Here is a 16,879-nt window from a genome sequence, read left to right as displayed (position 1 = left end):
AATCAGAAAGGTTGCAGACTTATTGCCTTTTTTTTTTTTTTTTTTTTTTTTTTTTTTTAGCAGATCGCAGAGCCTCTCTGAACTTCAGGCTCCTCATCTATAAAATGGACCTCCCAAGGTGGTGGTTTAGTGCTGTCAGGGACATGTTGGCAGGGTAAGGACCCCACAGTGTCCCCAGGAGCTGCACGCAGTGCCCTTGTCCTGGTATTTGTGTCTGTGCATGGGAAGCAAAGCTGAAGGGCAGTTTCTCCCACCAGCACCCCCTTGTCCTCCACCAGCCCCCTGTGGCTTTCAGCTTAGGCGCTGCCCAACCACCGGGAAGCAGGGGGCATGGTGGGGCATGGCAAGGGTGGCTGAGTGACACCAGGCAGGGGTGGTGGGGACCTCCCTTTGTGGAGTCACTGACAAGCTGCCACAGAGGGAACTGACATGGGATTTAACATGGAGGATGGGAGTTGTCTGGGGGACGCTTGCTAAGGTCCTTATCTTTGTTGGAAGGAGGGTAGAGTTTGCTGTAGATTTTATTAGAAAAAAAAAAAATCAAGTTAAGAACATCTTAAAAATTAAGGGTCTCCACTGAAAGACTAGAAGTAGAATGTGTTATTTCCAGCCTCTGGCTTCACTCCATCCATAGCCTCCTCCACTCTGCTGCATTGGGCTGTATTTATTTATTTACTTATAAGGCCCCTCACAGGGAGCTTTTTTTTTTTTTTTTTTTTAATCACTTTGGTCTCCCAACCCCTGCCCAGGGCCTGACACATCCTAGGTGCTTAATAAATGCTGCTAGACAAAGAACTGAGAACTGGGGTTAGCCTGCAGCACAAGGACTTAGGGCCCAACTCTACCGAACTACTGAGGGAAGGGCCTAACCCACTGCTCACATAGGAGAGCGGCTCCGGGTCCCCACCAGTTTCCTGCCGTGGGCCAGTGGTTCTGCTTTCAGACCAATTCCTTCTCAGTTCTGTTTTTGTTGAAATTCTGTTGTTTTTATCCCCAAAGAACCACCCTGGTCCCCAAGTCCTAATAATACCTCCATTAGTAGAGTAACCCATGTGTTACCATGAGAAAGCTGGGGCTCAGAGAGGTTAGAAACTCCCCCAAGGACACACAGCAAGGTCTTGACAGAACCACCCCCAAGCACTCTGGCCTCCTGGCCCCCATCCAGCTCCACAATATGACCGTTGCCTCTAATGCTCTCAGCCTCCACCCCCCACCCCAGTAATGGAACCCAGCTGGGTGGGGTTGGCCGCTGAGAGGCTCCAGGCTTGGCTTGGGCCAGCGACTCATGGAAATTGGGCCATTTTCCTGGGACGGAAATGAGAAGCAGATGTGGTCCGGGAGCTGGGGTGCAGACTCATGCCGTGTCAGGGAGCTCAGGTTACACAGAGGAACACGTGACCGTGGTTACAAAAACAGCCTGAAACCCCCAAGGCCCACGTCGTCGTCGGGAGGTCCATCCCGGGGCCTGGGGATCCAAGCCTCCCCCCCACCCCTTACTGCCTGAGATCTCGGCAGGAACGGGAGACAGGAGGGGTCAGCGGAGAGCAGGGCCCGGGATGTCCTACCTTCTCGCTCCCACTCGCTATGGGGGGTTTCATTTTGGCTCCTCAAACCAGGGCTAAGCCCAGCATGAAGTCCCTGTCCTCAGGAGCATACCAAGGAAGGCCGAGGCACCCTGTACAGGCCCCTGTGCTTTTGTGGCCTCATATCACACCTGGTGAATCACCGCTTTGCTCCAATCCTTTGGTTAAGGGACTGTCCCGGGCTGCAGTGCATAACTTTCCAGAAAAGCCTCCGGTCTTAGGCAGTATGCAGGCAGGCTTACCTGAATGCAGAGTAACGGATCAACTCACTCTAACAAACAGCCAGCAGGGCAGGGACCCAAGGGAAAAGGGCTAAGGTGGGACTCTGGAGGAAGATGTTGGCGATCCTGGCACAGGAGGAGCCCAGGAACCAACGGGCAGTGGTATCATTTGTGTGGACTATCTGCTCAGGCCCCTGCTTTTCTTCCTCAGGCAAAAGGGCAGGGCCCCCTTCATTCATTCATTCATCTATCCATTCATTCATTCATTCACTGGTTCTTGTACACCCATGGTGGCCAGGGCAGTGGGCTAAGCCCTGAGGATCCAGAGGTGACTGAGCATGGATTCCACCTCTAGGACTTCACTGACTTCTGGGGAGCCCACCAAGAAATAGCTTTGATTGACTGCTTGCTTGCTTGATTGCTTCAGTTATTATTGAGTGTATACCACATGTCTGCACTATTCTAGGCTCATAGGATCTCTCCGTAAACAAAATAGTTTTGGAAGAGCAGACAGGCTATAAAAATAAAAAAATAAGTTCTCGTTGTGGCTCAGTGGTTCACAAATCCGACTAGGAACCATGAGGTTGTGGGTTTGATCCCTGGCCTTGTTCAGTGGGTCAAGGATCCGGCGTTGCCGTGAGCTGTGGTATAGGTCACAGACACGGCTCCGATCCCATGTTGCTGTGGTGTAGGCCGGCGGCTACAGCTCTGATTAGACCCCTAGCCTGGAACCTCCATATGCCATGGGTGTGGCCCTAGAAAAGACAAAAAGACAAAAAAAAAAAATCAGGTGAATAATATGTTTAGAAAGTGAAAAGTGTTATAAGAAAGGAAAGTGGAGCAGGTGAGGAGGATCAGGAGGTGTGGGTTGGTCGCTGTGTTCACAGGGCCCAGGAGGTCAGGCTTCCCTGAGAAGGTGAGACAGGAACAAAGAATTGAAGCTGATAGCAGAGATGAGAATGGTTTTTTGGGGTACGTGCAAAGGCCCAGGGGCAGGAGGGGGACTGCGATATTCAGGAGCAGCAAGGAAGCCAGTGAGTCTGGGGTAGAGAGGGAAAGAGAAGCAGGAATGAGGGTCCAGAGATAAGGAAGACCATGCCAGGAGGATCTGAGAGGCTGCTATAGGGTTTTAGCTTTTATGGTGAGATGGGAGGTGCTGGAGGGTTTTGAGCAGAGAGATGTGTGTTGACTGTTTTTTTTTTTTTTTTTTTTTTTTTTTTTTTTTTTTTTTCAGAGGACCGTGTGAGCTGTTGTATCCACAGTAGCCTGGAAAGGGTGAGGGCAAAGGGCTGGGGGACCGGTCAGAAGGCACCTACCACAATCCAGGTAGGAGGTGACAGTGCTGCAGCCAGGCTGCACGGCGAAGGATGGGAGGGGCCCCCGGAGAAACCTGAATCAGGTACCACAGTAACGGGGAACGTGGAGGAGGGCGTGATTCACTCCAAGGCCGCTTTCCCAGGGGATGTGACTCAGGCAGGATTTTGAAAAATGAGCAGTTCAGCAGGCACTCAAGAGGGTGAGAACATTCCAACACCGGTGTGCCGGGGCCCCATTGAGAGGGAGCCAGGCCTGTTTGGGGACCTATGAAGCAGCATCACATCAGAGCAGAAGGGTCAGGGGAGGCCAGATGGGGAAGGAGCTCGCCGCTCTGCCAAGGGTGTTGTCCTCTGGGCGCCAGGGAGTTCAGGAAGAATTTTAAGCCTGGGGGCCGGTGGTGCTTAAGACCTAAAACTTGCTATTAAGAAAAGTCCCGTGGTCACCATGAACGGCCTGGGGGGAGGTGGCAGGGAAAACCCAGAGGGGAAGCAGAAAATGAGGGCTGACCCCGGGGCAGTGGGAGAGAGGGAAGGAGGCATGAGAACCGTTTAGGGAGAAGAGAGGATCAGGGCCGTGTGGGTTTGGGGAAAGAGGAGCAGGCTGTTTTGAGGAAGAGAATGAGTCATGTGGGGGCCGGCTGAATTGGAGGATCCGCTGGGGGATCAGACAGCCAAGCCCCAGAGCAGCCAATGTTGGAGTCTGGAGCTCAGCGGAGGGGACTTGGGTCCAGAAGCCTCAAGGGACAGGTGGCATTTAAGCTGTGGAAGGCCACCAGCTAAAAGGCATCTCCAGATTTTTACCTTTAGTAAGATCTGAATAGAGGTATATTTCCCTCCTCTTTGCCTCTTTCCCAAGGCCTTTGAGAGATACAGTGAGAAAAACATTCTTGAGGGTAAAGAGGAGGGATCCAGGAGGGGATCCTCCTAGGGCAGCACGGAGGAATCCCTGGGCTGGTCCCACTTCACCCCACGGTGTCTGCGGGCAGAGGGGCCTGGATAGGCAGGGCTCTTGGTATCCATTGTCCGTGGGTCTCTGCATGCAGATATGTAAAGTTATGTGTTTTCATCTCCCCGTGATTCCTGTTTTCCTGCAGCCCTTCCCGCTGAGGCGTATGGCCCAATGAAGTTGGAGGGGTGAATTCGAAGCAAGACCTCAAGCAGGGGGTGAAGCGGACATGATGTAGAGAAGCTGCTGCTGATGGCAATGGGACCAGAAAAGGGGGGCCTAAGGAAGAGAGAACATGAGAAGCAAAAAGGGCAGCCCCTTAACCTTCAACCTCAGAGGCTCGTGTGGGAGAAACCCAGTCAGGTCTGAGGGGAGATCTCACAGCAAGGGGGTGGGTGGGACTTGACTCAGATTGCAGTGGGGAGAAATTTTAATGACACCCCCTCCCTAGCAAACCAGCGATGCAAGATGGTGCCAGCACAATATGGTGCCAATCAGGAGGTGGTTTGGAATGGCTGAGGAAGGGAGTCTGGGAAGTGGCTTCATGCAACGCTGCTCGTTCTAGTGAGAATGCAGCCAGGTAGTCCTAGGTCCCAGGGGCCGCAGAGCCAAGATCTGCCTCACCAGCTATGTGCAGGGACCATGCACTTTGGCTTCACCTCTTCCTGCCCCTACCCCACCAGCAAGCCCCAGGGACCAGAACCATCTCTGTCCTGCGTGTGTGTGTGTGTGTGTGTGTGTGTGTGTGTGTGTGTGTGTAAGAATGCAGGGGACTCCACTCAGACCTTCAACCCTCTTGTCCCACCACCGTGAGGCCCATGAACATCTCTCTGCACCAGGAAATTATCTTGGCTGGGAGAAGGCGGAAGGGTGAGAAAACCTTGGAATACTGAGCAATTTTACTCAAAAGAGACTGAGTTAATCATACAGAAATGGAGCTATGTCTAAGGGGCAATTTAATGCTTTCTTTTTGTTTGTTTTCTTTTTGCCCGTCAGTAGTAGGAATTATCAGATCACGATGAGAAGAGTATAAGAAAAAGTAAGAACAATACTGATTTGACCCATCTGGGTAGGTGTGTGTGTGTGATCTTTAGCCCTCCCACAATTATGTCTGTACACGTTTGCTGGGGCAACTGTATATTTTCAATTCCAATCGTCAGACCTTTCCTTGAAGCTCACGTGTGTTTTGATCTGGCCAGGAATTGAGAATCATAAAATCATTAAATCTGTATTAATTACCTATTGCTGCATAGTAAGTTAATCCAAAATTTAGCTGAAATAAATATGTATTATCTCACATGCTTCCTGTGGATCTGGAATTTGGAAACAGCTTAGCAGGGGGGTTTCTGGCTCAGGGTCTGTCTGAGGTTAACAGTCAAGATGTTGGCCTGGGCTGTGTTCATCTGAAGGTGCGACCGGGACTAGCAGATCTGATTCCCAGACCTGCCTGCCAAGGTGCTGGCTACTGGCAGAGGGTCTCAGTTCCTCACCTTATGGATCTCTTTCTAGAGCTGCTTGACTATCCTCATGACATGAGGGTGGCTTCCTCCAGAGGAAGTCATCTGAAACTTGCCTCAGAAGTCGCACTTTTCCATGTGGTCCCTGCTCTCAAAAATGTTAGCAGTATTGCAGGGTAGATGAAATGTGCCTACTGCAAAGCCCGATGGCTGAAGTCCAAGGGAAGTGATGTGGGCTGTGGGCCGAGGACAAAGGGAGCTGCCCAGTCAGGCAGCAGGAGGCTTCCTGGGAGTGGGCAGAAAACCCCTGCCCCCTTGTCCTGCTCCAAGTGGCCTCTTCCTTGTGGAAGGAGGCCTGGTACCTGTGGACTGGTCAGATGGGGAAAGCCGTAGGGCCTGACCAAGTAAGGGGACTGATTCCTGCTCACTGGACCACCAGGGGTGAGTGGAGGGGGGCACTCTGAGATTGGAGAGAGGCTGCGGGGCCGGGGGGGGGGTGGGCAGGGGTTGCTGGGAGCAAGGCAGGGTAGGGCGCAGAGGGACATAGGAATGAGACAAGGAAGGGGGTTGTTTTGGGGGGTTGGGGCTTTTTTTGTTTGTTTTTGGCTTCTTAGGGCCGAACCTGTGACACATGGAAGTTCCCAGGCTAGGAACCGAATTAGAAATACCACTGCCAGCCTATGCCAGAGCCACAGCAACGCAGGATGTGAGCCACATCTGTGACCTATACCACAGCTCACAGCAACACTGAATCCCCAACCCACTGAACAGAAGGGGGTTGTTAAATCAGGGACGGGGCTCAGAGAGTAGGGCAGGGCAGGAAGCTCAGAGGCACGTGGTCCTCCACTGGTCAGCATGCCATCATGTGGCTGTCATCCCTAGCCACAGAGTCATTCATTCACTCATTCATTCGTTCCTGCATGCATGCTTGCTACACAGCCCAGGTCCCTGTCCTCGGTGAGCTCGGTGTTTGTATATGAGGATCATATCTTCCCAGGGAGGGTCAGGAAAGGTTTCTCATGGGAGGTGAGATCTGAGCTGCTTCTGGAAGGGGAGGAGGGATAAGCCAACCCACGGGAGGGTGTTCTAAGCTGGGAAGCCAGTGAATTCACAGGCCCAGGTGTGGCAGAGCACGAGGCTTCCCTGGCTCGGCTGTAGCGGGACGGACCGCTGGAGGGTGTTGAGAGATGAAGCAGGAGGGATCAGAGGGGTGTGGCCCTGCCCGCTGGGTGGGGTGCTTTGGATTAATTCCAGACGACAACAGGGAGATGATGTAGGAATTTAAGCAGAGACATGAAGGGATCCCACTTGGAAATTTGGGAAGATGGTCCAGGCAGTAGGGATGATCTAGAGAGGGAGAATCCGGGAGGAGGAGGCACTCACCAGGGCCCTGCATGCAGGAGGGAAGCAGGCGTGGAGAGGAGAGAAAGCCCCAGAGGCCTTTGGAAGGCTGAGCAGCCTCCACTCAGGCCTAGAGACTGAGTGACACCTTGGACCACGTCTTAGTTCATCTCAGAGAAACTGTGTAATTTGGGTCTTGCGAGAACCCAGCCCTCTGCTTTAGAAGGTCTCGTGGCCCCAGCAGCCTGGCACCACACAGCACCAGCCAATCTCCTACCCAAGTCTGCTGCCATCCTCCCAGGGGGAGCTCAGTCTGGTTGAATCTGGCTGGCCTTTAGCAGGAAGGTGGTGAGAAGCTGATGGTGGTCTGAGAGCTGGGAAATGCTGGGGTGGGGAGGCTGCTCAGGGGCTGTGGCCACAGGGCAGCCCGAGGAAAGGAGGCACCAGGCTGGGGTCAGTGAGTCAGGACAGGTCCAGCAAAAGATGAGAGACCTGGGCAGGGTTCCAGCCCCATCTGGATGGGCCTGAGTAACAGTGTGGGGACCTGGAAAGTGAGGAGAGGGAATCTGGCCACCTGAGAGGTGCCTGGGATGATGGAAGATGACCCCACACAGAAGGCTGTTTCCTAGAGCCCAGGACAGAGGCTGCCATCTAAGATGGGAGTTACCCCTCACCCCAAATTCTCAAACCCCTTAACAGAGGAAGGTGTGCTGCTCCTTCCTCACAGCAGATGGCGCCATGGGGCTGGGATTGGTGACAGGTGCCGCAGGAGCTGGCAGGAAACGCTGCCTGGGAGTGGGGGTGTGGGGCAGGAGCCTGAGCTGGGGGAGGGGAGAACCCCAGTCCTGCTCCCTCTCCGAGGGCCTGCTACTCCCTGGGCTTCTCACTTCGTGCCTACCTGCTCCATTTCCTCTTCCACCCCAACCGCCTCCTGCCTCTACGGTCTTCCCTTCCCTTGCTGTCGTCCACCGCCCCTCCGCTTCTGCTTCCAGCTGGAGTCCAAGGCCAGTGTCTGTGAAATGGTTCACTTCGAGGTACCATCGCAAGATAAGGGAACTCCAGGCCCGGCCCAACGGCAATGTCATCAGGGGGTCTTCCCGAGCTGGCTCACATGCTATGTCCTCAGAAGGCACTCAGTGCCCCTAAATAGGAGGGGGCTCCAGGAGGCTCCCAGGAATGTTTGGCAGTGGCAGGAGGAGTGGGGTTCTACCCCTGGGGGAGAGGGTTTGCTCTGCACGAATGAAGGACACGTAAACTAGAGCAGCTTTCAGTATGACGAGGAATGGCGAGAAACCGTCCACTGATGGACGTGCCTTGTATCTCCTAATCTCTAGGCCTTTAGTCAACAAGGAAAACCTGAAGAGCCCCTTCTCTCCCCTTCTTCCTTTCTTGTGGGGCAGCCCATTGGTGGGAAAGAGTGGGTGACGGCTGGTGCTGGTGGTGCACAGAGTTGGGGGTGGGCCCAGGAGGGCAGTGGGACAGGGAAGCAAAGATGCCTGTGGCAGAAGGACCGAGGAGAGTTCTCCAGGGAAACTTCCAAAGGGCCCTCAGAGGCCCCAGCACAGGGCTTTAGGGGCACAAGGGTCCCTGGGGAAAAGAGCAGGGTAAGAGCTGTGTGTGTTGGCTTATCCCCACCAGGGACACACAGCTCCCCACCGGCCACTCCCCCAACCCTGGATTCCTTAAGGATGGTGGCCATGTTTTTCAGCCTCTACACTGGTGTCCCTGGTGTGGTAAGAATGACACTTCTGAGACAATAGGGCGGAATATTTTAGAGAAGGGCTGACTAGTAGCCAGAGGTGCCCACTCCTCTGCACCCAGCTTGGACATGGCCAGTCCCCAGGCCGTCTCCCATGGCCTTACCTCAGCTGGAGGTAGATGGAGCACTGTGAGTCCCTACAGACCGGGTCTATTTCAGCCTTAAATAAAAAGTGAGTTTGTCACCCTCAGTCTTGCTAAGGATGGGCCGCCTCTCTCTAATATCTTCTGGCTCACCCTGAACTTTTTGCTGGTCCATGTAGCGTAGGCGGTGGTGAGTGTGTCACGTGTGAACTGTTTGACTGTGCACCCCACAGGGGCAGGTGTGTTGGTGCTGAGGGGGCCGGGAGGGAGGAAGCGTGAACAGAGGGCAGAGATGAGAGGGTATCAGAGAAAGAGGGGCAAAGCCAGCCAGGCAAGGAGAGGATGGTGCTGGTGGCTGCTCTGTCCCTGCTCCAGAAAGGATGCCCATGGCACCTGCTTAGTGGGTGTGGGGCTGCTGCGGGGAGGAAGGGGCCTAGAGGCGGCAGCTGGGCCTGGGCTTAGGGCTGGATCCGCGGGCAGCTGTAAGTGTCAGCCAGGGGTGTCCTCGTCTGTTCCCGAACCAAAGAGCTTACTGGCTGGGCTGGGAGTGAGGGAGGAAGGGGATGACAGTAAAGAGAGCTCTCAGACATCTTGGGCAGCCAGCTGAGGGGGGTCTGGGTGGGCAGGGCTGACTTTGGGACTCTGCCGTGTATCTGGAATTTTCTGACCAACGTAAATGGTGACTTCTGAGTTACTGTTCTTCAAGAAAGTAACTTGGGAGTTCCCCGTCGTGGCACAGCGGAAACGAATCTGCCTAGGAACCATGATGTTGCGGGTTCAATCCCTGGCCTCGTTCAGTGGGTTAAGGATCCAGCATTGCCATGAGCTGTGGTGTAGGTCGCAGATGCGGCTCGGATCTGACGTTGCTGTGGCTCTGGCCTAGGCCATAGGCTACAGCTCCAATTAGACCCCTAGCTTGGGAACCTCCATGTGTCATGAATGTGGCCCTAAAAAGACAGACAAAAAAATAAAAGAAAGTAACTTCTTGCTGGACTGGTGGCTGGGGGTGGCATTGCTGATAAACCTACTAACGGTGCTCATTGTCCATGGCAGAGCGGGGATGGGGAGCTCCACCAAGGAGCTCGCCGTGCAGCTGGGGAGGTGGCCCACGTACCGTGAGAAGAGCTTTGGGGTGGGAGGCATCAGGGGATTGGGTCAGGGTGGGCTCAGGGAGGACGTCTTGGGGGAGGAAGGAGATTCCGAGGGAGAAAGAGGAAGGGTTTCCAGGATCATGGGAAAGCATGAGCAAAGGCACGGGGAAGGAGCGGAAGTTGGGGGGATGGGAGGAACGCGACTCGGGGGACACTAAGGAGGGAGCTGGCACACAGAAGAGACTCAACAGACTTGCTAAGGAAGGCAGAGGGGGTGGGAGGAAGGAGGGAGAAAGGATGGGGCTGAGAGCTGCTCTCAAGGTGGGTCACCACCCCCAGTGGCCCTGTGGCAGGCAGTGGCAGAAGTGCCCCACCTGGGGAGCCCCGCGGCAGTCCTCCTCTCTCCGGCCCCCATCCCAGGCTTGCTCACAAACCTGAAGCTGAGGCTTAAACCCAGGCCTGTGGCCAAACCCCACCCCATCGCCTTCTTCTTCCAGAGCCTCTCTCCACCCAAGTCCTTGTGGAGTGGCAGCCACTCCAGGGCCCTGCCAGAGGCAGGGGTGTTGCCACCATGGGGTGACTGACCGGCCAGTAACCCTCCCCCCTCCCCAAGATGGCAGCTGAGGGAGACAGCAGGGCCTTTGTCTGGACCTGACCCTGCTGGAAGGCCCGCTGGCCTGAGTTTGCTCAGTGTTAATAATTGACCAGGTACCCGGGGACAGGGCCCCTCCAGCCAGCTGGATGGAGGGTGCTCAGGGCTGGGGCCTTGGCCTCCCACTGCCTCAGGTGGGGCACACCTGGGGCCAGGGAGGAGAGAGAGAATCCTGGCTTTGGCTGAGGATCAAAGGAGCCCAATGTGTCCCCCTCTGCTCCTCGAGCGCAGAATTGATTGAGGTGTGGAAAGGGCCCTGGGCAGGGTGGCTGGAAACCTCCTCGTCTGACCCTCCACAGGGTCAGAGAGGAGCAGCAGTAACACCTTGCCCCCCAAAGCAAAGACACGGAGGATGGAGAGAAGGCCCAGGGATGCAGGTGTGAGGTTCCCTGAGGCGCACAGAGCTGGACTCTTGAGTCCCAGTCGCCTTATCCCAAACAGCATGGGGCCACACACCCGCTCCTCAGTCCTTCTGATGGAAAACGCCAGCCAAAGGGAAGGTTCGAGTGACTCTGGGACAGAGGGAAGAGGGATAGGGACCCCCAGCCGGGGTCAGACCACCTCTCTAGCCCTGGAGGAGCCCAGCACTGTCCACTCCAAAGCCTCGTGAAGGAGGCCTCAGCCGGGAGCAAGGAGGCAGGTCTCCAACCCCAGGACCTGGAGGAGGAGAGAAGAGAGCGAACAGAGGGGGAATGTTGCTGTTTACAGCAGCACCAGCTCCCAGAGTTTCTTAGAAGCAGAAGTGATCTCGGTCATCCTGTGGGCAGGGTGTGACCCCCGTTTGACAGTGCAGGAACCTGAGGTTCAGGTCGGTCCCCCGTCCAGGTCCCAGAGTTGGGAAACAGCAGAGCAGAAGCAGCCCGGGGACCTGTGCCACTCCCTCATCTGCTGGGGACAGGGCAGCATGAGGAGAGCAGGCAGGGGAACAGGCCCCCTGCAGCCATTGAAGGGGCTACCCGGGGGGTGCTTTTGAGGCTTAAACCCAGCTTCCTCAGCTACTGCAGCCTGATCACTCAAGATCCTCCTTAGGGAAGGGGACCTGGTGGTCTGGGCTCTGCATGTCCAGCAAGTGTGTCTCAGGCCTTGAGAGGAAGGGGTGGCGAGCCTCACACCCCACCCCCCAACCTCCCCGTCCCCTTTGGCTTCACCTGTGAGAAGTCAATATTGAGGTTTTATGACCCAAGATAAACACACATTTTTTTTTTTCCTCCCATAGAGGGGTTATCTGGTCTGGAGGGTTAATCAGTGACCACTGGGGGTGGGGGAAGCCTTCAGGAAGAAAGCAGCTATTGAATTCTGTCCCCTCGGCCCAGCCTCTCCCCTTCCCCCTCCTCCCACCCACAGTTCCCACCTCCCCCACCCCTGCCAGCGGGTGGGGATAAGACATTTGGGAGTCTGAGCCTGGAGCCCGAATGGGTGTGTTTGGGGGACTGTTGAGGGGGTGCATCCAAGGAGAGCATCCTAAGTGCAGTTTGCCGTGTGCACAGTTTTCACCACAACCACCATTTCATTTGGTTGGCAGGACAGGTGGGCCCAGCTTGGCCAGAGGTCTGGGAGAAAGAGGGAGCACTGTCCCTTGGGGCCATACACAGAGGAGATGAGACTCAGGTCACAAAGCACATGAGATGGGGGTTCCCATCGTGGCTCAGCAGTAAGGAACCTGATCAGTATCCATGAGGTTGTGGGTTTGATCCGTGGCCTCCCTCAGTGGGTTAAGGATCCGGTGTTGCCGTGAGCTGTGGTGTAAGTCACAGACTTGGCTTGGATCTGGCATTGCTGTGGCTGTGATGTAGGCTGGCAGCTGTAGCTCTGATTCGACCCCTAGCCTAGGAACTTCCACATGCCATAAGTGTGGCCCTAAAAAGCAAAAAGCCAAAAACAAAAAAACAACCCATGAGATGACCCAAGGTAAATGTCAGCTGCTTCCCAGGCAGGGGCATTGGAACCCAAGGCATGGGCCAGCCCTGCCCCTCGCCCGCTGTGTGGCCTTTGGACGATGGCTTAACACCTTTGGGCCTTACCTCTCCTTGCGGGGGACGGGGGGCGGGAGGGGGGGTGTCTGATGAGATCTTGTGCTTAGAGTGAGGAAGGGACAAAGTGACTATTTACCATTCAAATGGATTATAGCCACCTCTGCCTTCTTCAGAAAGGACATAATTCACCTCTGGGTTGATGGACTTTTTTTTTTTTTGGTCTTTTGAGGGCCGCACCCATGGCATATGGAGGTTCCCGGGCTAGGGGTCTAATCAGAGCTGTAGCCGCCGGCCTATACCAGAGCCACAGCAACGCAGGATTCGAGTCTCATCTGTGACCTATACTGCAGCTCAAGGCAACGCCAGATCCTTAACACACTGAGCAAGGTCAGGGATCGAACCTGCAACCTCATGGTTCCTAATCAGATTCGTTAACCACTGAGCCACAATGGGAACTCTGATGGCCCTTTTACTTAGGGGAACAGTGATGGGTCTTTGGGGTTTAGGAGTGAGCACACCCTGGAGGAGTGAGGCTGAGCTGAAGCAGGAGGGGGAATTGTGACGCTGTGAGGGCCGTGCCCGGGAATAGGTGAGAACTTAGTGAGGTCCGGGGGCATCAGGAGAGAAGACTTGAAAAGTTCCACGTGAGGCAGGCAGAGGAGAGACCAACAGAGGAAGAGGGCCAAGGGGAAGTTCCCTGGGTGGGGCAGGACCCACACATTCTAAACAACTAGTATATGACAATGAAGTCATTTTGTCCCCTATGCTCAGATCGCTATCCACGAGTCCTGAAAGCAACTAAACATCTGCCACACACGTGAGCCTTGGGTTCTTGGTACATAGGGAGGGAGGGAGGAGTCTGGCATCAGCTTAACAAGAGGCAGTTTGGAAAGGGGACGCCAGGCACAGGGCTGAGGACCGCAACGGGAAGCACAGACCTCATGGTGGGTCAGGAGGAACGAACGGCCCACCTAAGAAAGCCCTCGGGAATACTGGGCACAAGAGGTGACTCCACAAGGCTGGAGAGCTAGGGGTGCCTGGGTTACATCCCCAAAGAGATATATATATCCCTGGCCACACCAGTAGCATATGTAAGTTCCCAGGACAGGGAATCAAACCTGCACTACAGCAGCCATCTGAGCCACAGCAGTGACAACAAAGGATCCTTAACTGCTACGCCATCAGGGAACTCCAGAAGATGCCATTTAAACAGGATCATGCCACAGAGGTCTGCCATGTTGGGATTGGCAATGGTCTGGGAAAACCGAGGTTGAATGCATATAGTCACTGACCCGGTACAGGGCACTTGGCTGGGCCTACGGCTGATGATGAGGCCCCTGCCCCTCCAAGAGGTTTCTCAAGAGGATTCAGGCTGTGGCAGAGATGACTAATGGTCCCCTACATCACTCCCTCCCTTCCTCTCTCATCGTGATAGAACCCCTGGGTTTTCAACTGGGCACATGGCAGCCCAGAATAAAGCTGCATTTCACAGCCGCCCTTGTCACCAAGTGTGGCCATGTGACCAGCAGGACATGAACAGGAGTGGTGTGTCCAGCTTCTGAATTGCATACTCCCTCTTATTCACTGGGATGAAGAATCAGGGGTGAACCATGTTGGACCATCTGGATGGGGACACCTTCCTGGGATGGGGAAGCGACAAGGCAAAAGAAGCTCAGAATCCTGATGATGTCACAGAGCAGAATCATCAGACCAGCTTGGATTCTCTCGTGAGAGAAAAATAAACTTCCATCTTGTTTAAGCTACTGTTAGGTTTGGTCTCCCAGTTAGAGCTACCAGAATCTTTTCCAGATTTGATTTAGACCACCTGGAAGTAAAGACTGTCCATTTATCATACTCACATACTCGGCCTGGACTTCACAGCCAGGTGGGGGGATGCAGATGTGCAGACTGGGAAGTTGGTGACCCTGGGAGCTCCTATTGTGGCTCCTGTCGCTCCTGTGGTAATGAACCCGAGTGGTATCCATGGGGATGTGGGTTTGATCCCTGGCCTGGCTCAGTGAATTAAGGATCCAGGGTTGCCGTGAGGTTCCCTGTGGGTCACAGATGCGGCTCGGATCCCACGTTGATGGAGCTGTGGCGTAGGCCGGCAGCCATAGCTCCCATTAGACACCCAGCCTGGAAACTTCCATGTGACACAAGTGCAGCCCAAAAAAGAAAAAAAAGTTGGTGACTCTTGTTATGCTCTTGCAGAAGATTTAGTGAAACGGTGATCTGTGATGATACCTTGACAGGAAGACCCCATGCTCTCTGAGCCTATAATTCTAGGAGAACTTGAGAACTGGAGAGACCTGACTGCTTCTTGGTGCCTTCAGCATGTTCCTAGAAAAGAGAGAACTCAGGGGAGACCGGGCCAGTCTGCAAGCAGAGATGGAAGGGAATCGAGTTTTGCCAAGGGGACCCCTGTGCCTGCTGCCTGCAATCTAAGCGTCTGAAAATTTGGATCTTGAAGAGTTGTAAACACCAATGGCTTCCATACCCACAATGGAGGGAGTGGCCTAAGTTGGCTCTGAACAGACAGCCTTAGTAGGAGTTGACTGTGGCCCGGAGCCTTTCTCAAGCTTTCCCCGTTGAGAATTCTCTGCCAGACGATGGGAGCCAGCCCAGCAGCCAGGATCAGATTAAGGGTGTTCCCTTTCCAGCCTAGCCTGTTGTCTCAGATGGCCTGAAGAGAACAACCACTAAGCTGAAAGAGGGGTCTGGGCAGAGCGCATAAGCCAGTAAAAACACTGCCAGTTTTGAACCTGACAAACCGTCAGGACAAGACCTTTGGCTGAGTTAGCTGTGCATGGAACTGACTAGAAGCAAGTAGTCCTGAAGCCTGAGAGAGGCATGTTCTTCAGTGCCCTGATGTGGTCGTGGAGGCTACTCACCAGAAAGAGCCTCCCAGAGGGCAAAGCCAGGAGCCAAGAATGGATCTGGCAGCTTGGATCTGGTATTGCTATGGCTGCAGTGTAGGCCGGCAGCTACAGCTGCAATTCAGCCCCTAGCCTGGGAACCTCCACATGCCTGGGGTGTGGCCCTAAAAAAACAAAAGACAGAAAAAAAAAAAAAGAAGAAAAAAAGAATTGTTTTCAGAATGTGGTATGTGGTTCTTGTTCCATCATTGTGTGTTGGAGAAGGGTGGGTGTGGGGTGCAGGACAGATAACCTGTCTTTTAGGTGTGTTGGTCTCTAGGCCACAGGAATCTTCATCCAGATGTGACTGAGATGTTGGGTACAGGATGGCTGGTGTTTAAGGTTGTTAGTCTTGGAAGGCAGTGTTAGTGTCAGTGTTTTATAGAGATCGTAGCGAGTTAAGCTGGCTCCAGGGATGGACCGTGGCAGAGATTGCTAATTTGCCTATGATCCATTTTTCCCTTGCTTCTCTAGTAAACTAACACCTGACACATATATAGTGAGACAAGTGGCCACCCAGGATAAAACTGCATTTTCCCGACCCCTTCGAAGTTGTATGCAGCTGTAACTAAGTTCTGGCCAGTGGCATGTGAGGAAAGGGATGGTACAAGTTCTGGATCATACCATAGAAAGGCTCCCATCCTCTCTCCCTGGCCTGATGGCTGGAAGGAGTATGTAGTGGAGAGACTTGTTGGTCCACACATGTGAATGCAAACCCTTAAGATGGTGGAGCAACAAGATAGAAGAAGCCTGGGTTCCACCGCTGCAGAGCTGAGCTAGCATGCCAGTTGGGACTTTTAAGTGAAACAGAAATAAACTGGCTCAAATCTTTGGTATGTGGGGGTTTTGTTTGTTTTTGTTATAGCATCTGAGCCTCTAACCTAAGTAATACAGATACACCTCAGTTACTGCAATACAATGGAATAAATGCTCTGGTAGACATATGGGTAAGGTGCTATGGGTGTGAAGTGATAAGTGGTTAATTCTGTTTGGGGAAAATCTTGGAAGGCTCCCAGGAGGAGGTGATATTTGAAAAACATCTTCAAGATGTTTTCCAGATGCACAAGTAAGGTGAAAGGGAAGACATGCTTGACAGTTGGACGGTAAAAACAAAGTCTCAAAGTGGTGAAAACACTTGACAAATAGCTCAGATGCGTAAAGGGGGAGGCAGTTCTGGGAGACAGAACTGGTGACATTGGATGGGACTGGTTGGGAAGGACCTTAAATGTCACGCTATACAGTTTAGACTTCATGGTTTGGAACCACTGAGGGGTTTAGCAGGCAAGTAACATGACCTAATTTGGGGGTTTTTTAATTTTTTTTTTTTTAAAGTCTGGCTACAAAGTTTTAGATGGATTTGAGAAGAGAGAGGTTGTAGGCAGAGGGAAGGGACTATTTAAATGTAATGCAAGTCAATTCTGATTTTCCCACAGAAACAATGTTGTAATAGAGGTTTATGCTCCTGGCCATGGACCTGATACACCAAATTTTATAGAACTGACCGCAAAACCAAACTCAAATAGCTATAATGGTATACTCATG

The 16,879-nt window shown here is 53.6% G+C and overlaps 1 long non-coding RNA gene across 10 annotated transcripts in view; it reads left to right on the top strand.

Annotated features, from left to right (window-relative positions):
• LOC106509843 (uncharacterized) overlaps window positions 1–5,365 on the top strand; it is a 148,817-nt gene extending 143,452 nt beyond the window's left edge. For 3 of the 10 annotated variants that reach the window (XR_014842059.1, XR_014842058.1, XR_014842057.1), the window contains 2 exons: window positions 3,039–3,203; window positions 4,215–5,365. This is a non-coding gene — a long non-coding RNA (uncharacterized LOC106509843). Of the gene's footprint in view, window positions 1–60; window positions 155–3,038; window positions 3,204–4,214 lie in introns of those variants that run through there. The other 7 variants (XR_014842061.1, XR_002342747.2, XR_002342751.2 and 4 more) reach the window with 6 other exon arrangements.
• Window positions 5,366–16,879: the final 11,514 nt, after the last annotated feature.

The sequence above is a fragment of the Sus scrofa genome, chromosome 3 (assembly GCF_054392235.1).
Source record: "Sus scrofa isolate SSC_HxYL_T2T_F1_AM1 chromosome 3, Sscrofa_HxYL_maternal_Yorkshire_Landrace_v2.0, whole genome shotgun sequence".
NCBI classification, from domain to species: Eukaryota; Metazoa; Chordata; class Mammalia; order Artiodactyla; family Suidae; genus Sus; species Sus scrofa.
Note: the sequence above shows the minus strand (reverse complement) of the source record. Positions and strands in the feature narration are given on the sequence as shown.